Raw genomic sequence first — 23828 nt, 5'->3', positions numbered from 1 at the left:
TAATTTACAACAATTGAAATATTTGAAAAAAAAATTTATGAAGTTTTGTATTAACCGGTGCTTCCGAATTGTGAAGACAAAGTTGTCTACAGCTGCTATTGTTTAAAGTGTAAACGTGTTACTTAACATCGCAATACTTCACATCGCAAACTCCACAGCGCGATACTGTACTTCGCAATACTTTACATCATTTTTCTCAAACGTTGAAGTAAGTAACAGGAAATATTGCTAATTAGTTTATCTTTCTGAAGCGATTTTTCTAAACTTTTTTTCTATAATAACATTTTTTTCTCATCTAGATCTGTTGATAATATTTTGAGATATTAGTATGACATTTGAGTTTATTAACTTTTTTTCTATAATAAAATTTTTTTGGAAGATTCGCACTAATAAATTTTTTCTCATCTAGATCTATTGATAATATTTTGAGTATTTAACTTAATTTAGGGTAACAGGGTGTCGTAAATTTCTGAAGACCTGAACCATGTTAGAACACCTAATTTACAATGAAAAATTTATATAAAATACCTGAACACTCTCAATACTTCTACTTTGAGGACACGTCATGAAGATTGCAAAAAATAAATTTAACAAACATTTAATCATTAACATATCCATTTCTCATAAAATACACACATTTACGAAACAAAAAAAATGGGTTCAAGTCTCCAACGATCGAAGATATCCTAATAGGGTTAGTATTTTGGAATTATTCTAATTTCATTAGAATTTTTCAGAAAAATGGAATCACCGAGGACAATATTGGTTGCCCTCTTATGCGAATGGGTGGAGGGTTGTCCAGATCTAGACGCTTTGTTGGACGCTGTGCGTATCACCATCCACGTGGCGGAGATGGCTGGCTCCCGTATATCGAGCAACGTCATAATCTTCAACGATGTGGTTGGAAGATTAATGAAAAACGAATAAGGATATTATTTTGAAAAATTAGATGTGTGACTGTCTCCACATCAAATTCTTTTTCCAATTTTTTCTTGAAATGTGTAATAATTCAGTTCATACAAAAATTTATTTTCATATGAAGAATAAATACATTTATTGCAAAAAGTAACGTTCTGTTGACATTTTTTTTTTTTTTTTTTTACAAGGAGTTGCGGAAATCCTTTTTACGGATTCTTCGTAGTTGTCCAGACTACTTAGATATGTGGGACTCCCAAAAAAAACAGGCCTACCCACTAAAACCGCCAACTCCTTTCTGTTCTCCCCCAGCCAGGAACTATGTTAGTATTACTTCTAACTGGGGGTTCTGTCTGTGTACGTTCGTTCGTTCTGTCCCACCGTTATCGTTACGTCGCGTCACTCCGTCTGCTCAGTTGTCCGTCAAGCAGCCGTCCGCGTTCTTGCGTCTCAGTACATTTTCTGTGTAGGTGGCGACTGAGGGCCACCATTCCGGTCTCTGCAGCATCACCCCGACGATGTTCTCCAGGGTAATACTGCCAACTGTCATTTCCAGTTCCTGTCTCTGTCTCGTCCAGCGGTCGCACACGAAAAACGTGTGTTCCGCGTCGTCTCGTTCGTGTCCACAGTACTTACAGTCAGGTGTCCGTACTCTGTTCATCCTGTGCAGGTACCGTCGGAAGTAACCGTGTCCCGTCAAGAGCTGGGTTACGTAAAAATTTACGTCCCCGAACTTCCTCCCGAGCCACGGCCTCAGCTCCCGTACAAGTCGTTTCGTCCACTTCCCGGCGTCTTCGTTTGTCCACCGTCCTTGCCAGTCGTCGATCGTCCTTTCGCGCTCGGCGATTGCCGCGTTCTTCCGTCCTATGTCCGCGCTGCTCCCGTAGATCCTCTTGCGCTCAAAGGCAAGTAGATCCACGGGTATCACGCCCGCCACCACCAGAACTGCTTGTGCAGAGACTGTCCGGTAGGAGCAGGCGATTCTCAGCGCGCCCTGTCTCTGTACCATCGTCATCGTCTTACAATACTTTTTTGTCTTCAGGGAGTCTGCCCAGATCTCCGCACCGTACAGGAGGATCGAGTGAGCTGTCGCCATTAACAGTCGTCGTTTCCCCGGTCTCGGTCCCGTCGTGTTTGCCATCAGGCGGCTCAAGGATGCTATCCTCTCTGCCGCCCTCCGGGCTGTCTTCTGTATGTGAGGCCAGAAGGTCATCTTCGTATCGAGGGTCACCCCTAGGTACTTGACTTCCCCCTTGGTCTCAGTCACGTGTGTCCCCACTGTCATGGGCTGTATCGTCTGTTTGCGTCTTCTCGTAAGAAACGTCAGTTCCGTTGCCAGTTGGAGTCCGTGTTCCGTCATCCACCGTCCTACTCATCTCATGGTTTGGTTCAACTTCAACTGTGCCAGTTCCGGAGATCGCTCTGTAATCACCGCCGCTACGTCATCAGCGTAAGCGACGAGGATCACTCCGAGCGGCATCTCCAGCCTAAGCAAGCTGTCGTATAAACCTTTCCAGAAGTCAGGTCCCAGTATCGACCCCTGGGCAACCCCAGCGGTGATCTGTCTCGTTACCTGTCCTTCGATCGTCTCGTACGTTATCCGTCTGTTGTTCAGGTAATCCTCCACAACCCGGACCAGATATGGCGGAATCCCGAAATTGCCGTTAAGCGCCTCCAAGATATCCACCCACCTAGTCGAGTTGAAAGCATTCCTGATGTCCAGTGTCACCAGCAGCACGATAGGTCGAGCTGCATGGCAGTGTCTGCCCAGCTCCAGGAAAGAGTCGACCACCTTTTGGATTGCTCCAATAGTCGATTGACCCCTCCTGAAACCGAACTGCAGGTCGGAGAGACCCCCTCCGGCCTGCATCGCGTCCGTCAGTCTCGGTCTCAGTAGTTGTTCATAGAGTTTACCTGTCGTGTCCAGTAAACTCAGCGGTCGGTAGGCCGAAGGCGTATTAGGGTCGCCCTTACCTTTTGGGATAAGGACTAACCTCGCCTCCTTCCACCGGTCACTGAACGTCCCCGTCGTCAAGCACGTGTTGTACAGGTCGAGAAGTATCTTCGGCCGCAGGCGAGCCACGAGCCGGAGGATCTCGGCCGGTACACCGTCTGGTCCCGGCGCCTTGCCAGCCTTCATCGCGTTGGTCGCTCTGGTGAGCTCCTCCGCGGTAAAGACCGGGGGCGCCGGCACGTCCGTTGCGTGCGTCGCGTTTGTCCTAGTCGGGTGCGTCGGAAACAATCCGTCAACAATCCGTCCTGCTGTTTCAGCATCTTTGAGTTCCGGCGGAATTCGGGTCCCTAGTTTGCCGGTCACAATCTTGTAACCGGTTCCCCAGGGATCCTCGTCCACCTCCTCGCAGAGCTTCCTCCAGCATCGCATCTTGCTGTCTCGGATCGCTTTCGTCAGCGTCTTCCGTGACGTCTTGTAAATGGCCTGGAGGTTTTCCCTTTCGGGTCTGCCCCCAGCCCTTGTGACTCGACGCCGATTTGCTAGGCATATCCTGCGCAACTCGGCTATCTCGTCCGTCCACCAGTATTGTGGTCGTCTGTGTCCGTTCTGTCGTCGTCTCGGCATTGTGCTATTGCACAAGCCGTCTACCAGTTTGGCCGTCTCGTCTGTCAGTCTCTCCGCCCTTTGCCGGCCAGTCAGCTCCGGGGGAATTTTCGTCATCGGAGCTGGTGCTGCCATCAACTCCTCAGAAAATTTTCGTCCGTCGAGTTTGTCGAGATTCCACCGCGGGGGTCGGTGTGGTCTCGCTCGTCTTGTCTCTGTCGATCCTGCCACTTCGAAGACGATGTACTGGTGGTCGCTGGCTGTATAGTCCTCAACCACCCGCCACCGCCTCAGTTGCGGCAGGATTCTGTCCGACGTCATCGTCACGTTAGGGATGGAGTCTCCGAACCCTGGTCGTCTGTACGTCGGCGTGTTTCCCGTGTTTACCACTACCAGGTCCAGCCTTGCGGCCATCTCCAGTAGCAGTCGTCCGCGTCTGTTCGTTTCCGTCATTCCCCACTCGATCGCCCTCGCGTTGAGGTCCCCCGCAACGACGACGTCCCCGGGCAGGTCCCTGATTCCGTCTTCTAGGAGTGCCACCTTCCTCTCGAACTCCGCCGCGGTGCAGTTGGGCGTCAGGTAGACACTGACATAAGTGACAGCGCCCACCCTGGCCCAGACGAAATCGTCCCCTGCCCCGCGGTCGGAGACTCGCGATTGGGCGGCACCCCTTACCCAGATAGCTGTGGTCTCAGTTTCGTTCGTAATGTACGTCTGGGTCGTCCTTCTCCTGTATGGCTCACACAGGATCAGGATGTCCGCGTCGTGTTCGTCGGCTATCTGTGGTAGGAGCATGTCCGCGGTCCTACTTCGGTTCAGGTTACCCTGGACTATTCTGTCCGTCTTCCGGCCTGCTTCCTGCACTCCTCCAGCGCGGCCCGAAACATGGCGCACCTTCCGGTGCCGGCGAGGTGCGCCACATCCTTGTGCCCAGCTGCGGAGCACAGTGGACACACCGGTTTGTTTTTGCAGTCCGTCGCGTGGTGTCCGGATGCGCCGCATTTGCGGCAGCATTTCGTCCTGTTCACGTCTTTACAGTCGGCCTTTACGTGGCCGAAGCCAAGGCACCTGTAGCATTTCGTCACCGTCAGTCTTTTTCGAACGCGGCAATGCACCCACCCAATCCCGATCCGTCCGCGCCGAAGCAGCGCATCGGCTTCTCGCGAATCTGTTGACATTGCTTTACATATAATTGTGGTTATTATTTCACATAAGAATACATCGAGAAAATTTCAATTGATTATTCGTATTTGAATTCCACGTGATTGTATTCCCCGCCGAGATAACGCATCAGGATTCGGTTCTGATCAGCTGCCGTTTTCATATCCTTTAGAATGTTTTCTTCTTCGGTCAGAAATTTTGCGAACTTTGGAGGTAAAAATACTGCGAAATCATCTTCAACTTCCAGGACTATCCTGAGGCCGTATTTGGTGGTAACTTTACGCAAGTTGGTGACTTTATAATTTTTCTCAAGTTCCAACTCCTTGAGTTTTTTCACTTGTAGAAATGCAGCAAGACAACCAACTGTATTGATTTTTGAGAAATCCATAGTTTTCAAGTTTTTCGTATGAAATCGTGGAAAAAATTAGTTTCACCAGTCGTTCGGGTCTCAAAACAAAATATTCCTCAACTTTTTTGTAAGATAATTCAAATTCGATTTTATTTCAATTAAACCTTTAACTTCTTCAATGTTTTTCAATAGTAGCAAAATTCGTAGTCGAAGATCACGTTGTTTTAAATCGGTGCGACTCATTTGACAAATAAGTGCAGAATAAAATTTGACATGCTTAATTCGAGCCTTATATATCCTGCTACATCACTTCGTTTATAGGAATGTTCTAGAAGCTTTTGGAGGTCATCGAATGTTAACTCAAATACGCATTTGTTGTAACAGGAGAAGTCTGCTTTAAAAATTCCTGTCAACACATCTCGCAGCACGATTCTTTCATTTTCAAGCTGTCATCTCAATCATCAACGCTCGATTATTTTTCGAGCCAATTATTCTCGGAATCCCTTAAATCTACCCCCTCATCATCACCTACTACGTCGAACCCTTCATGAGACCACATTTTTCAACGTCGTATCGGATTTCAATCATCGCCGCATATTTTTGTCGAACCAATTCCATCATCGCGTCAACCTTGGGCGAATTCCCAGAATCCCTCAATTTTTCCCTCCCCCACTATCCCTCGTCGAACCTTCGATGATGACGTCATCGTCCGAAAATGTCATCCTTCGAGAACATTCCCCCTGGGGAACGAGCGACCCTGATTACCCCGCAATATCCTGTGATGACGTCATCCTTCGAGAACATTCTGACCCGCATTACCCCCAGGAGAGTGACCCCGCAATAACGTGACGTCATCATCGAACCTTCGAGAACATGACGTCATCGTCAAGGACACGCTGTAATTACGTCATCATCGAATCTTCGAGAACATGATGTCAAGGACACGTTGACCCGCATTACCCCCGGGGAACGAGTGGCCCGCATTACCCCCTGGATCCAGAACTCTCCTTGCTTATCTACTTACTGTGCAATATTATTGACCGTGTGGAGCGGGCCTAACAGACGATAACAGACGATATACAAGAAAATATTGAGGACTATCAGAAATTCTTTCATCGGCGATTGGTCGAGACGGATAGATTCTCACCGGTGATTTGTTGTGATGGGCATCAAGAGGCCCTTGTATGTATCGGTCTAAACCCATATACAGATGCGTCAACTCCGTAAATGTGTTGGTACTTTTGCATAATCTTGAGCCCGTGCAAAATTTTTTCTCAGTAATTACGCCACCGATCATGCTGATTTTGGGCGTAATCGAAAGAGAATTTATTAATTGGCTCAAACTTCAATTTTCAGGTTGCGAAATGACTTCTGAGTTTCATTATTCTACAAAATAACATGTCGATTTTACCCCCACTACCACGAATTGTTTTATTCAGAGATACTATAGTCTCGGCGAGTGCCTCGGGCCAGACTGTAAAAAAATTGAAAAGAAAAAAATTGACCGAAGTACCGAGTTTGTGGTAATGATCAATACATTATAATAAAAATTATGTGAACAAACACTCGCCAAATACTTCGGTCAATTTTTTTCTTTTCAATTTTTTTTCAGTCAAAAATGTTTTTTCAATTAAATTTTCTGTTTCATTTTTTTTCCTTCAATCAAATTGTTATTTTTCAATGAAATTTTTTTTCGATTGGAGTTTATTTTCGTATCGGAATTTTTTTTGTAATTTTTTCTACTTTTATTTTTATCGGATTTTTTTGTGTAAAACAACTATACTTTCAATTAATTTAAAAAATATTCATTCAAGTTTAATAAGTTTAATATATTTGATTATTATTAAATGTTTATATTTATTCATCGGTTTAATTCATTTAACAACTTTTTGTGGGATTACTTTCGGGAATTTATTTAACAACTTATTGTGAGGCTCCTTTCGGGGATGTATTTAACTATTTATGCTTTCCATAGGTTTCATTTATTTAACAACTTTTTGTGAGGTTAAGTTAACGATTGAGCACATGTGAATGTTGATATATTTTCAGTGTAAAGACGTGTTATTCCGATTATACTTGGCCTCAAATTGATATCATAAATTTTGGTGCTGTATGCAATAAGCTAGATGGTCACTTCTTTTTATTTTCGTATTGAAACGAAATAATTGTCTACCAGCGGCTTCACGGGTTTGGGGAGGCCGACTTTTGTTTCTATTTGTTGTGCTAGCCGTCTGATCTGGGGTTAATGACCGGCTCAGCTGTGTGGATTTTCGGACGAGCAGATAAGAAGGAGAGAGACAGAGATAGGAACACAACCTCAGGAGCGCGTTGGCTGCCGTGTTTACATACGGACCGAACTGGCGCACTTTTTCATCATCGGTTAGGACGAGGATAGATGTCTTGGTAATCTGGAGGTGGGGGCTTGGGAATTCCCTTTATTGTGTGATAGTCAGGCGCTATGCTGAGAGACACGACAATAAAGGAATTCTCCGAACGATTTATGTGTCAAAGGATAATCGAACGCAATGTCGAGAGACTTTTAACACATAATTTGGTTTGAGATTTCTGGTCTATAGGGTGGCTTACGAGTGGCGTTGGGATGATACTCGAATTAGTGTGTTCGAAATGATAAAAAACCATAAAATTCCCCTAGGGAAAAAAAAGGTTGGGACAAGTACATTGATGGATAATTCCACCCATAAAAAAAACTTTAAACAAATTTTTTTTTTAATTGTACAAAAATTATTTCATAAAAAAAATACAGAACAATTCGAAAAAATTTTACAAATCTTGAAAAAACGTTATATTAAAAAAAAAACTAATCTGCATCTATTTTTTAAAGTGTCAAAAGAATCAAATAACAAGTAAAAAATAATAAACCGAAAAATCGCCCTTGAAATCATTTTGGAAACCGATGCCTCATTCTTCTTATTTGATTCGAACAGCTAAATCAATTGAAAAAAATTCCATCTAATTTACGTGCAACATTAAAATTTATTATATCAATTCGAGACCAAGTATTTTCTAATGAATTGAAAAAAATTACCATTTGAATTACGTGCAGCACTAAAATTTATGATATCAATCGGTGGACAAGTATTTTATTAGTAACTCCAAATTTTGACATTATTGAATTGTTCTAAGAAGCTTTCAAATCCAAAAGAATCACATGCAAATAGTCATTTCTTACTCTATGGTGGCAGAGACTTATAAGAAAATCGATTCTTCTCAGACTTTCAGGATCCTCTGGTATTATTCACAAAATTCGACGTCGATTGGATCGATACAAATTATGTTTAAATATGTGTTAAAAGTACTAGTCCGGCCCATCACTTTCCGTTTAAATTGTTTATCCAAATAAAAGTCAGGGCTTGTCTAGAACTGATGGATCACAAGTATTCATGCAGAGGGAATTGAGAGAATTATCTTCAAGTAATTTTTACTTAATTGCACTAATTTAATAAAAATAAACGGAAACAAATTATTCCGCAATATAGAAGGGATATTATTGTGCATCGATAAATGAAAAAAATTGTACATATCAAGAGACTCGGTAGAGTCTCGGGACAAGTACATTGATAGCCCTGTCGTCTGCTGGCCCGAGGCTCTCGCCGAGACTATACTTTCTCTGAATAAAACGATTCGCGGTGGTGGGGGTAAAATTGGCATGTGATTTTCTAAAATTGCTGAGCTCAGGAGATGTTTTATAAAGCAAAAATTGGTTTGGAGACTAATTTTCAAAATCCCTTTCGAATGAGCACGAAACCAACACGATCAGTAGCGTAAATGCTGAGAAAAAACTTTGCACAGGCTCAAGATTATGCAAAAGTTACTAACACATTTATGGATTTACCGTGTCTGTACAGAACACCATCAAAGGCCTCTTGATGCCAGCTATAACCCATTTCTATGGAAGCTCGGGTCCCGGGATCCCGGCTACAGAAATAATGAGTTGTAATTGGTCAGGACACTCGCTGTACCGTTCCAGCGGAATAAAGTTTATGAATATATACCTATATATACAATGCCATCAGTCAGCCGTCAGTTTTTGATATTATAACAAACGGATTTTCGACATTACGAAGTGCGGGGTGAAAAAAAAATATTTTTCATCTAATAAAGTGTTCAATATCTATTTATTTTATTAAAAATAGTGGTATGTGGTGTCACACAGTGTATTACGAAAACCAGACATATAGTGACTTTGGCGTGATATATTGTTCAACCATCTGTCAGTTTTTGATGGTATGAGCAATAGCAACAGCGATCTAAATGATAAAATTTCGGAGAAACAGTGCGAGCTGTATGAATTCGATTCAAAATTCTTATATGACTATAAAAAAAAAAATGTTATGTAAGTTTCGTGACAATATGGGTTAGTTTACCCTCATCGCAATCGTTTCGCGAGTATTTGTTATATAGGACATATATTAGTATTGGGAAATTTCTCCTTGTACTAATTCTTTAATTTTACGTTTATTTATGACATAATTTTGTTGCAATCCTGGTTCTCGTTCTTCAAAAATTTTCAACGGGGGTTATGAGAGAAAAAAAAATTTTCGCTCATTATAACCTCTCAAATGTTCTCTCCAAACAGAAATTTTATGTTGTGTAATTACATTATAGAAAATATATACGTGATTGTATGTAAATGAATGCAAATAAATTTTGAAAAACTTTGGTGAAGTAAAAGTGTCATATTTTTGTTGTGATATTTTCTTTCATTTCGTTTGGTTGTGTTCACCGGGCCCTTTTTCCCACCTCCTTAGGTTACAATTTCTATTCATTCTCTAGACAATTCGAGTGACATTCGTATTTCTATTTCCTCATACTGATTCCAGAAAATTGGAAAATTTATAACAAAAAGTTTTCATGATTGCTTGTTTATAAACTCGAGTTTTAAAAAATCTTCGGGCCATGTAAATACATAGATATTCACTTGAATTGTTGCATGATGAATTTGGAAATTTATTTCAATACGTCATTGGTTGCTTATTTTTCGTGATATCAAAATTTGTGTCTTCGAAATGCAATGAACACCTCTTAAGTTTGAGAACATGATAAAGCGACATGTATTTCTAGACTATGTTTACGATTGGCATTATGGATTGAAAAATTCATGTGTGTGAGTCTACGCCTGGTCATTTTTGGATGTGATCAAATATTTTGTCTGTGTATAACCATGGAGACATATTAAATTACACTATTTGATTTACTTCAACATGCAGCGTGTCTGTCACTTTATTTCTTGAACATGCCATAATAAGTTTCAAAAATGTGGTTCGGGTAATTTTGAAGTTTTTTGCCCCATAGCACCAAAGTTTGTATTACTGGTACGCAGCGAGTACCTATGAACTTTGATATTCCTGTGAAGCGGTTGGTGTGCCAATCTTTTCACTTTTTGGTCCCAACTGTAATATATGAACGAAATTACATGAAACAATTATGAGTTCTGTTCACTTTCAAGTGCGCTGTCTTTGTTCCTTTTAGTTTTGGCATAATAAATATTATGAATCGGTGGTAATTTTTTCTGTCTGTATCAAAATTTAGATGAATAAATCGCAGCGGATACTTGCAAACTTGGGAAATTCTGTGTTTTGACATGCATGCCAGGTATTGGTACTTCCTTTTTTTGATTATGGAATATGCATATCTACAAATAATAAAAATTATACATGAATTATAGGATTTGGATATGGATTATAAATAGTAATCGATAATAAAAAATAATGATGAATGTTACAAAAATTCAGTGATGGCCTGTTTATGAATGGCATAAGAAGTTATGTTTTCAAAATGCAATGCTCATATTAAAAAGTAAGCAATTCTGTTGGTCTTGATGCACTTCATACTTTTTCTTTTGTCCGGTTGAACCTTGGTGGCTACATGCAGAGTTTGAAAATTTTGTGCATCGACGTGGGTGCGTCAACTTTCTATCTCTGGGTATGATAATACGAATGGAAAATATTGCTTCAAAAAGTCCTTGGAAGTACGTTTTTTAATGAAATAAAAATTGCTAGCATTAGAATTCAATAAACATATATGAAAATTGCTAATTCTGGTGGACTTGGTGAACATTATATATCTCTTTTTCTTTCTCCTTCTGTCCAATTTTAAAGAAAATCAATCAAAAAATTCGTTTCATTGAAAAATCTTCATATTTTCTTTATTCACAATGATTTTATCAAAAAAATTGTAAACAAAATTTATAAATGATGGGGGAAAATTCCACAATGATACAAAATATTGAAAAACCTTACGGAATATAATTTTAATCCCACAAAATTATGGACCTGTTCAAAATGGTTGAAAAATTGAGGGTATCACTTAAAGCATTCGAAGAATATCAAACTGTTATAAATTGTACAAAACTTAAAGAAAAACATTGGAGAAATTATTTTTAAATATCACAATAGAAACATTGAAGAACTTTAGAAAATCTTATTTAAGAATATTTTTTGTCGTTTAGGACAACCACAGAAAAAAGATTTAATATCAAGCCGTAAAAATCCTCTTCCGGAGAAAAAAAATTTGGACGATTATATTGATGATCGCCCGATTTCGCATTATACCACAAAAAATGTAAACAAAACTTCTTAAATCACACAACGAAAATGGTTTCGAAGCGTAGAAAATATCAAATATATTAGTATCCTACAGCATTAGTGTATAGTATTCTTCAGTAGTATACTGATTGTGCGGTATCAGTCTTATTTCGATGAATCAGATGTTACAAGCCAAAATCATATCTCGGCCTCCAACCCGCTTTCCATCATGCTCTTGGGTTCCTAATTGACAAAACATATTAGAGTACAAGGAAAAAAATCGCCAAAGTTCAAGAACAGACCTGTGACGAAATATTTCCAGTAGAATTTTGACGAAAAATAGGTATTTTTTCGTGGAAACCAACGTTATAAGCAGTAAATCGTAAATAATTCATAGACATTTAAATTAAAAAGATATAGTCATCAAAACATAAATAAGGAACTTTCGAGAAAAAAGACGTGATATCAAACCATAAACTTCCCCTAGGGAAAAAAAGGTTGGGACAAGTACATTGATGGTCCCTCGTTTGCTGATAATTTCATCCATGAAAAAAACTTTAAAACAAAATTTTTATAAAAAATGGGCAAAAAAATTATTTTATAAAAAAAATACAGAACAATTCGAAAAAAATTTCACAAATCTTGAAAAAGCATTATCTTTAAAAAAAACTAAACTGTATCTATTTTTTAAAGTGTTAAAAGTATCAAATAACAAGTAAAAAATAAAAACCGAAAAATCGCGCTTGAAATCATTTTGGAAACCGATGCCTCATTCTTCTTATTTGATTCGAAGGGCTAAATCAATTTAAAAAAATTCCATCTAATTTACGTACAGCATTAAAATTTTTTATATTTATTTGAGGCCAAGTATTTTCTAATGAATTGAAAAAAGTTACCACTTGAATTACGTGCAGCACTAAAATTTATGATATCAATCGGTGGACAAGTATTTTATTAGTAACTCCAAATTTTTACATTATTAAATTGTTCTAAGAAGCTTTTAAATCCAAAAAAAATCACATAAAAGCTAGTCATTTGTTACTCTATGGTGGCAGAGACTTATAAGAAAATCGATTTTTCTCAGACTTCCAGGATCCTTTGGTATTATTCACAAAATTCAACGTCGATTGGATCGATACAAATTATGTTTAAATATGTGTTAAAAGTACTTGTCCGGCCCATCACTTTCCGTTTGAATTGTTTATCCAAATAAAAATCAGGGCTTGTCTAGAACTGATGGATCACAAGTATTCATGCAGAGGGAATTGAGAGAATTATCTTCAAGTAATTATTATCTAACTGCACTAATTTAATAAAAAACGGAAACAAATTGTTCCGCAATATACAAGGGATATTATTCCGCATCGATAAATATAAAAAATTGTACATAATATATATGTTCAAGCTTCCAAAATAACTCTCTAGTTTATATGCAATGATGGCAATTTTTACTTCCCACTTCTTCTTCCAACGAACGAATTCCATTCGGAATAAGAACTATAACCTATACTATTATTAAGAACATTGAACTAATAATGAATCGCATTTCAACAAATTTTTAACTAGATTCTGCCGTACAATTTCGTTTTTTTGAGATTGATTTTTTATTGAATGAATAGTGATGGGCCGGACAAGTACTTTTAACACATATTTAAACATAATTTGTATCGATCCAATCGACGTTGAATTTTGTGAATAATACCAAAGGATCCTGGAAGTCTGAGAAAAATCGATTTTCTTATAAGTCTCTGCCACCATAGAGTAACAAATGACTAGCTTTTATGTGATTTTTTTTGGATTTAAAAGCTTCTTAGAACAATTTAATAATGTAAAAATTTGGAGTTACTAATAAAATACTTGTCCACCGATTGATATCATAAATTTTAGTGCTGCACGTAATTCAAGTGGTAACTTTTTTCAATTCATTAGAAAATACTTGGCCTCAAATAAATATAAAAAATTTTAATGCTGTACGTAAATTAGATGGAATTTTTTTAAATTGATTTAGCCCTTCGAATCAAATAAGAAGAATGAGGCATCGGTTTCCAAAATGATTTCAAGCGCGATTTTTCGGTTTTTATTTTTTACTTGTTATTTGATTCTTTTAACACTTTAAAAAATAGATACAGTTTAGTTTTTTTTAAAGATAATGCTTTTTCAAGATTTGTGAAATTTTTTTCGAATTGTTCTGTATTTTTTTTATAAAATAATTTTTTTGCCCATTTTTTATAAAAATTTTGTTTTAAAGTTTTTTTCATGGATAATGTATATGTTCAAGCTTCCAAAATAACTCTGCAGTTTACATTCGATGACGGCAATTTTTACTTCCCACTTATTCTTCCAGCAAACGAGTTCCATTCGGAATAAGAACTAACCTATACTATTATTAAGAACATTAAATTAATAATGAATCGCATTTCAACAAACTTTTAACGAGATTCTGCCGTGCCATTTCGTTTTTTTATGATTGATTCTTTATTGAATGAATAGTGATGGGCCGGACAAGTACTTTTAACACATATTTAAACATAATTTGTATCGATCCAATCGACGTCGAATTTTGTGAATAATACCAGAGGATCCTGAAAGTCTGAGAAGAATCGATTTTCTTATAAGTCTCTGCCACCATAGAGTAAGAAATGACTATTTGCATGTGATTCTTTTGGATTTGAAAGCTTCTTAGAACAATTCAATAATGTCAAAATTTGGATTTACTAATAAAATACTTGTCCACCGATTGATATCATAAATTTTAGTGCTGCACGTAATTCAAATGGTAATTTTTTTCAATTCATTAGAAAATACTTGGTCTCGAATTGATATAATAAATTTTAATGTTGCACGTAAATTAGATGGAATTTTTTTCAATTGATTTGGCTGTTCGAATCAAATAAGAAGAATGAGGCATCGGTTTCCAAAATGATTTCAAGGGCGATTTTTCGGTTTATTATTTTTTACTTGTTATTTGATTCTTTTGACACTTTAAAAAATAGATGCAGATTAGTTTTTTTTTTAATATAACGTTTTTTCAAGATTTGTAAAATTTTTTCGAATTGTTCTGTATTTTTTTTTATGAAATAATTTTTTTACAATTAAAAAAAAAATTTGGTTAAAGTTTTTTTTATGGGTGGAATTATCAGCAAACGAGGGATCATCAATGTACTTGTCCCAACCTTTTTTTTCCCTAGGGGAAGTTTATGGTTTGATATCACGTTTTTTTTCTCAAAAGATCCTTATTTATGTTCAGATGACTATAAGATTTTAGTTTAAATTTCTATGAATTGTTTATAATTTTCGGCGTATAACGTTGGTTTTCACGAAAAAAGACCTATTTTTCGTCAAAATTGTACTAAAAATATTTAGATAGAGGTTTATTCTTGGACTTTGGTGATTTTTCTCCTTGTCTTCTAATATGTTTCGGCCATTGGGAATTCAAGAGCATGGAGCAATGCGTGTTGCGGGCCGAGATATGATTTTCGGCTGATAACGTTAGGAAAAAGAAAGGAAAAGAGGAAAGATAGATCAAATTCAAGACACAACAAATCCAACAGAATTGGCCCTTTTTAAATATTGCTTTTGCATTCTGAATCTAGACATTTTCGTGTCATTCAAAACGTGTCCCCGATGAAATATATTTCCAAAGTTTGCAAGTGGCCGCTGAGATCCGATTATCTACAGTTTGATAGTTGCTGAAAAAAGGCACCCGGAAACATTTATTACCCTAGGGAAAAAAAGGTTGGGACAAGTACATTGATGGTATCGTGTTTGCTGATAATTCCATCCATAAAAAAAAAACTTGAAAATCGATGCCTCATTCTTCTTATTTGATTCGAACAGCTAAATCAATTGAAAAAAATTCCATCTAATTTACGTGCAGCATTAAAATTTATTATATCAATTCGAGGCCAAGTATTTTCTAATGAATTGAAAAAAGTTACCACTTGAGTTACGTGCAGCACTAAAATTTATGATATCAATCAGTGGACAAGTATTTTATTAGTAACTCCAAATTTTGACATTATTAAATTGTTCTAAGAAGCTTTTAAATCCAAAAAAAATCACATGAAAGCTAGTCATTCGTTACTCTATGGTGGCAAAGACTTATAAGAAAATCGATTTTTCTCAGACTTTCAGGATCCTTGGTATTATTCACAAAATTCAACGTCGATTGGATCGATACAAATTATGTTTAAATAAGTGTTAAAAGTACTTGTCCGGCCCATCACTTTCCGTTTAAATTGTTTATCCAAATAAAAATCAGGGCTTGTCTAGAACTGATGGTTCACAAGTCACAAGTATTCATGCAGAGGGAATTGAGAGAATTATCTTCAAGTAATTGTTACTTAGTTGCACTAATTCAATAAAAAACGGAAACAAATTATTCCGCAATATACGAGGGATTTTATTCTGCATCGATAAATGAAACAAATTGTACATAATATATATGTTCAAGCTTCCAAAATAACTCTCCAGTTTATATTCAATGATGTCAATTTTTACTTCCTACTTATTCTTCCAGCGAACGAATTCCATACGGAATAAGAACTAACCTATACTATTATTAAAAGCATTAAACTAATAATGAATCGCATTTCAACAAATTTTTAACCAGATTCTGCCATACAATTTCGTTTTTTTATGATTGATTTTTTATTGAATGAATAGTGATGGGCCGGACAAGTACTTTTAACACTTATTTAAACATAATTTGTATCGATCCAATCGACGTTGAATTTTGTGAATAATACCAAGGATCCTGAAAGTCTGAGAAAAATCGATTTTCTTATAAGTCTTTGCCACCATAGAGTAACGAATGACTAGCTTTCATGTGATTTTTTTTGGATTTAAAAGCTTCTTAGAACAATTTAATAATGTCAAAATTTGGAGTTACTAATAAAATACTTGTCCACTGATTGATATCATAAATTTTAGTGCTGCACGTAACTCAAGTGGTAACTTTTTTCAATTCATTAGAAAATACTTGGCCTCGAATTGATATAATAAATTTTAATGCTGCACGTAAATTAGATGGAATTTTTTTCAATTGATTTAGCTGTTCGAATCAAATAAGAAGAATGAGGCATCGATTTTCAAGTTTTTTTTTTATGGATGGAATTATCAGCAAACACGATACCATCAATGTACTTGTCCCAACCTTTTTTTCCCTAGGGGAAGTTTATGGTTTGATATCACGTCTTTTTTCTCGAAAGTTCCTTGTTTATGTTTTGATGAATATATAATTTTAATTTAAATTGCTATGAATTATTTACGATTTACTGCTTATAACGTTGGTTTCCACGAAAAACGACCTATTTTTCGTCAAAATTGTGCTAGAAATATTTCGTCACAAGTCTGTCCTTGGACTTTGGCGATTTTTTTCCTTGTATTCTAATATGTTTTGTCAATTAAGAACCAAAGAGCATGGTGGAAAGCGGATTGGAGGCCGAGATATAATTTTCGGCTTATAACGTTGGTTTTCACGAAAAAAGACCTATTTTTCGTCAAAATTGTACTGGAAATATTTCGTCACAGGTCTGTTGTTGGACTTCAGCGATTTTTTTCCTTGTACTCTAATATGTTTTGTCAATTAGGAACCCAAGAGCACGGTGGAAAGCGGGTTGGAGGCCGAGATATGATTTTGGCTTGTAACATCTGATTCGTTGAAAAAAGACTGATACCGCACAATCAGTATACTAGTGAAGAACATTATACACTAATGCTGTAGGATTGTAATATATTTGATATTTTCTTACGGTTCGAAATCATTTTTGTTGTGTGATTTAAGAAGTTTTGTTTACATTTTTTGTGGTATAATGCGAAAACGAGCGATCATCAATGTAATTGTCCAAATTTTTTTTTCTCCGAGAAAGGATTTTTACGGCTTGATATCAAATCTTTTTTCTGTGGTAGTTCTAAACCACAAAAAATATTCTTAAATAAGATTTTCTCAAGTTCTCCAATGTTTCTATTGTGATATTTAAAAATAATTCTCCTTTCTCAACCATTTCGAACGTGTCTATAATTTTGTGGGATTAAAATCATATTCCGTAAGGTTTTTCAATATTTTGTATCATTGTGGAATTTTCCCCCTTCATTTATAAATTTTGTTTTCATCTGTTTTGATGAAATCATTGTGAATAAAGAAAACATGAAGATTTTTCAATGAAACGAATTTTTGGATTGATTTTCCTTAAAATTTGACAGAAGGAGAAAGAAAAAAATATATATAATGTTCACCAAGTCCACCAGAATTCGCAATTTTCACATATGTTTAATGAATTCTAATGCTAGTTATTTTTATTTCATTAAAAAACGTGCTTCCAAGGACTTTTTGAAGCAATCTTTTCCATTCGTGTTATCATTCCCAGAGATAGAAAGTTGACGCACCCACGTCGATGCACAAAATTTTCAAACTCTGCATGTAGCCACCAAGGTTCAACCGGACAAAAGAAAAAGTATGAAGTGCGTCAAGACCAACAGAATTGCTTACTTTTTAATATGAGCATTGCATTTTGAAAACATAACTTCTTATGCCATTCATGAACAGGCCATCGCTGACTTTTTGTATCATTCATCATTATTTTTTATTATTGATTATTATTTATAATCCATTTCCAAATCCTATAATTCATGTATAATTTTTATTATTTGTAGATATCCATATTCCATAATCAAAAAAAGGAAGTACTAATACCTGGCATGCATGTCAATACACAGAATTTTCCAAATTTGCAAGTATTCGCTGCGATTTATTCATCTAAATTTTGGTACAGACAGAAAAAATTACCACCGATTCATAAAATTTATTATGCCAAAACTAAAAGGAAAAAAGACAGCGCACTTGAAAGTGAACAGAACGCATAATTGTTTCATGTATCTCATTCATATATTACAGTTGGAACCAAAAAGTGAAAAGATTGGCACACCTACCGCTTCGCAGGAATATCAAAGTTCATAGGTATTCGCTGCGTACCAGTAATACAAACTTTGGTGCTATGGGGCAAAAAACTTTAAAATTACCCGAACCACATTTTTGAAACTTATTATGGCATATTCAATAAATAAAGTGACAGATACGCTGCATGTTGAAGTAAATCAAATAGTGTAAAAAGTGACAGACAGATACGCTGCATGTTGAAGTAAATCAAATAGTGTAATTTAGTATGTCTCCATGGTTATACACAGACAAAATATTTGATCACATCCAAAAATGATCAGGCGTAGACTCACACACATGAATTTTTTAATCCATAATGTCAATCGTAAACATGGTTTGGAAATACTCAATATACGTGTCGCTTCATCATGTTGTCAAACTTAAGATGTGTTCATTGCATTTGGAAGATACAAATTTTGATATCACGAAAAATAAGCAACCAATGACTTATTGAAATGAATTTCCAAATTCATCATGCAACAATTCAAGTGAATATCTATGTATTTACATGGCCCAAAGATTTTTTAAAACTCGTGTTTGTAAACAAGCAATCATGAAAACTTTTTGTTATGAATTTTCCAATTTATTGACATCAATATGAGGAAATAGAAATACGAATGTCACTCGAATTGTCTAGAGAATGAATAGAAATTGGTATGGATACACTGTAAGCTAAGGAGGTGGGAAAAAGGGCCCGGTGAACACGGCCAAACGAAATGAAAGAAAATATGACAACAATACATTGAATTAGACACTTTTACTTGACCGAAGTTTTTCAACATTTATTTGCTTTCATTTACATACAATCACGCATATTTTTTCTATAATGTAATTACACAACATAAAATTTCTGTTTGGAAAGAACGTTTGAGAGGTTATATAATGAGCGAAAGTTTATTTTTCTCACATAACTTCCGTTGAAAATTTTTGAAGAACCAGAACCAGGATTGCAACAAAATTATGTCATAAATAAACGTAAAATCAAAGAATTTGTACAAGGAGAAATTTCCCAATACTAATATATGTTCTATATAACAAACACTCGCGAACCGATTGCGATGAGCGTAAACTAACCCACATGGTTTTCACAAAACTTACATAACATTTTTTTTTTATAGTCATATAAGAATTTTGAATCGAATTCATACAGCTCGCACTATTTCTCCGAAATTTTATCATTCAGATCGCTGTTGCTATTAATTTGCTCATGCCATCAAAAACTGACAGATGGATGTATTATATATCACGTCAAAGTCACTATATGTCTGGTTTTCGTAATACTGTATGACACCACATACCACTATTTTTAATAAAATAAATACATATTTAACACTTTATTAGATGAAAAATATTTTTTTGTCACCCCGCACTTCGTAATGTCGAAAATCCGTTTGTTATAACATCAATAACTGACGGCTGACTGATGGTCTTGTATATATATTCATAAACTTTATTCCGCTGGAACGGTACAGCAAGTATCCTGACCAATCACAACTCATTATTTCTGTAGCCGGGATCCCGGGACCCGAGCTTCCATAGAAATGGGTTATAGCTGGCATCAAGAGGCCTTTGATGGTGTTCTGTACAGACACAGTAAATCCATAGATGGGTTAGTAACTTTTGCATAATCTTGAGCCCGTGCAAAGTTTTTTCTCAGCAATTACACCACCGATCGTATTGATTTTGGGCGCAATCGAAAGAGAATTTCTTAATTAGCTGAAAGTTCAATTTTCAAAGTCGTACATAATTCATAGGCTTCGCAATTAAAGAAAATCACATGCCAATTTTACCCCCACCACCGCGAATCGTTTTAATCAGAGAAAGTATAGTCTCGGCGAGAGCCTCGGGCCAGCAGACGACAGGGCTGTCAATGTACTTGTCCCGAGACTCTACCGAGTCTCTTGATGTCAGAACTCAAAGAAGCAAAAAAAACTGAGCGTACTTAATTCAACAGAGCAACGGAATACAAAGACGTTTAAGGTATCTGCATTGGTTTTGGAGAAAAACAATTTCAGGAGAATTCAGGAATGAATTTAAAAGTTTAAAAACTCAGAATAAAATAGAAAACGGAAAATTTAGGTATTTAGAAAAGCTGAAGACGTTTGTGATGAATTTTTGAGATTACATGTTACGGTTGGAGTAAAAAATTTAAATGATTGGCACACATGCTGCGACACAAAAATATGAAAGTTTGGAGGTATTCGTTTCATGCCGCAGTAATACAAACTTCAATAGTATTTAAAAAGAAATACTTTAAAACTTACTAAACCAAGTTCTATTACTCATTGTCATAATCAAAGATAGGGGGTGATACTTAACACACATATTTATGCACAGAAATTTCAGAGTTCGCAGGTATCTGCTGCGATTCAATGTATCTGCGCAATAAATTTTGAAGACAGCAATTTAAAATCTATCCATAAATGAGCAACTGAAGACTTCTGTGATGAGTTTTTTACTTCATATATATGTTACAGTTAGTTTTAAAAAGTAAAATGAGTGGCACAGTATATCAATTTTATAATTCGCAGATTTTTGCTGTATTTCAATAATCCAAATCTATAGTATTATAGAGAAAAGTTGGCAAAAGTCATGATGTTACGTTGAAATGACATAGCGAACATTGAATTCAGAAATTCTGTATGTTCCCATGGATGTTAGCAGTCATTATATTTGATCGCATCCAAAACTGAGCAACTGTAGACTTAGCGTAATGAATCTTTTCACTAATAATTCCACATTTTTAGTTTGCAAAGTGAGAATACTCAACATACATGTCATTTCATAAGTATTGTTGTCAAAATTTGTGTTTGCCTACTGCATTCCAAAAATTCGACTTTTCATATGATCAGCAAACAAAGCATCCAAAGACTTTTTGGAATAAGTTTCAAAATTTGTTACTCGACAGACCAGGTGGAAAAAGAATAACTACACTTATATCAAGACCAGAAACTGTTTTGAGAATGTGATGTACAAAATGTGAGATAGATGATCATAGCTGGAAACCTCTTGAATCACGTTACCACAATCAGCATGAAGAAATAGTAGAAAATCATAGGACACACATATTAGGCAATTAATTAATGATATGTATCGATCCGCTGCAAACCGATGGAGTGAAAACAAGGATCGGAGAGGGCAGAGCCAAACTGAATATGAAGCAAAATATGGGAAACATGAGAAATAAATTAGAAAAAATTTATTCAATTAAAGTTTACAACATCATTCTAACAGTTCTGTGTGTTTTTGTTGTATTTATTCATATATATAATCTGACGCCTTCATATATATAACCTAGCCTACTGACGATATATTTACACTGGACAATATTTCTCGCACTCTGATTTAATTGAAAGATTATTTTAGTTAACGCTCATTTCCAGTCGAACAAAATAATGAAATCTTGAAAAGTTTTCGTTGACATATGCATCGCGCATTTTTTATATCCTTTTTCGCACACATATCACAGACTACATTTACGCGGCCGCTTTGATACTGGTTTAGTATATCACAAAATTTAACGAAATACATAGTAATATGCACTTCGTTAGATGACGAAAATTATTTTTAGTTATCCCGCACGCACTTCATAAGATCATAACCCCAAACGTCAACATGACGTGAAACTTCGGCTGGTGACTTTCGAGCTCTCGGCATGTGACGTTAGTCCGCGACACCGCCGCGAAGTTAGACCGAGGGATATGAGGCCTTCTTTGATGGTATTATATACAGACATGTCAAATTTCTAAATGTGTTAGTAACTTTTGCATAATCTTGAGCCTGTGCAAAGTATTTTCTCAGCAATTACGCTACTGATCGTGTTGGTTTCGGGCTCATTCGAAAGAGATTTTGAAATTTAGTCTCCAAACTAATTTTCGCTTAACAAAACATCTCTTGAGCTCCGCAATTCTAGAAAATGACATGCCAGTTTTACCCCCACCACCGCGAATCGTTTTATTCAGAGAAAAGATAGTCTCGGCGAGAGCCTCAAGCCAGCAGACGACAGGGCTGTCAATGTACTTGTCCCGAGACTCTACCGAGTCTCTTGATTAGTATTGGGAAATTTCTCCTTGTACAAATTCTTTGATTTTACGTTTATTTATGACATAATTTTGTTGCAATCCTGGTTCTGGGTTCTTCAAAAATTTTCAACGGGAGTTATGTGAGAAAAAAAAACTTTCGCTCATTATAACCTCTCAAACGTTCTTTCCAAACAGAAATTTTATGTTGTGTAATTACATTATAGAAAAAATATGCGTGATTGTATGTAAATGAATGCAAATAAATGTTGAAAAACTTCGGTCAAGTAAAAGTGTCTAATTCAATGTATTGTTGTCATATTTTCTTTCATTACATTTGGCTGTGTTCACCGGGCCCTTTTTCCTACCTCCTTAGCTCACAGTGTATCCATACCAATTTCTATTCATTCTCTAGACAATTCGAGTGACATTCGTATTTCTATTTCCTCATATTGATGTCAATAAATTGGAAAATTCATATCAAAAAGTTTTCATGATTGCTTGTTTACAAACACGAGTTTTAAAAAATCTTTGGGCCATATAAATACATAGATATTCACTTGAATTGTTGCATGATGAATTTGGAAATTCATTTCAATAAGTCATTGGTTGCTTATTTTTCGTGATATCAAAATTTGTATCTTCCAAATGCAATGAACACATCTTAAGTTTGACAACATGATGAAGCGACACGTATATTGAGTATTTCCAGACCAAGTTTACGATTGGCATTATGGATTAAAAAATTCATGTGTGTGAGTCTACGCCTGATCATTTCTGAATGTGATCAAATATTTTGTCTGTATATAACCATGGAGACATTCTAAATTACACTATTTGATTTACTTCAACATGCAGCGTATCTGTCACTTTATTTATTGAATATGCCATAATGAGTTTCAAAAATGTGGTTCGGGTAATTTTAAAGTTTTTTGCCCCATAGCACCAAAGTCTGTATTACTGGTACGCAGCGAGTACCTATGAACTATATTCCTGCGAAGCGGTAGGTGTGCCAATCTTTTCACTTTTTGGTTCCAACTGTAATATATGAATGAGATACATGAAACAATTATGCGTTCTGTTCACTTTCAAGTGCGCTGTCTTTTTTCCTTTTAGTTTTGGCATAATAAATTTTATGAATCGGTGGTAATTTTTTCTGTCTGTACCAAAATTTAGATGAATAAATCGCAGCGAATACTTGCAAATTTGGAAAATTCTGTGTATTGACATGCATGCCAGGTATTAGTACTTCCTTTTTTTGATTATGGAATATGGATATCTACAAATAATAAAAATTATACATGAATTATAGGATTTGGAAATGGATTATAAATAATAGTCAATA

Source organism: Venturia canescens, chromosome 3 (genome assembly GCF_019457755.1).
Source record: "Venturia canescens isolate UGA chromosome 3, ASM1945775v1, whole genome shotgun sequence".
NCBI classification, from domain to species: domain Eukaryota; kingdom Metazoa; phylum Arthropoda; class Insecta; order Hymenoptera; family Ichneumonidae; genus Venturia; species Venturia canescens.
The sequence above is the reverse complement of the archived record's forward strand: the minus strand, read 5'-3'. Positions refer to the sequence as shown.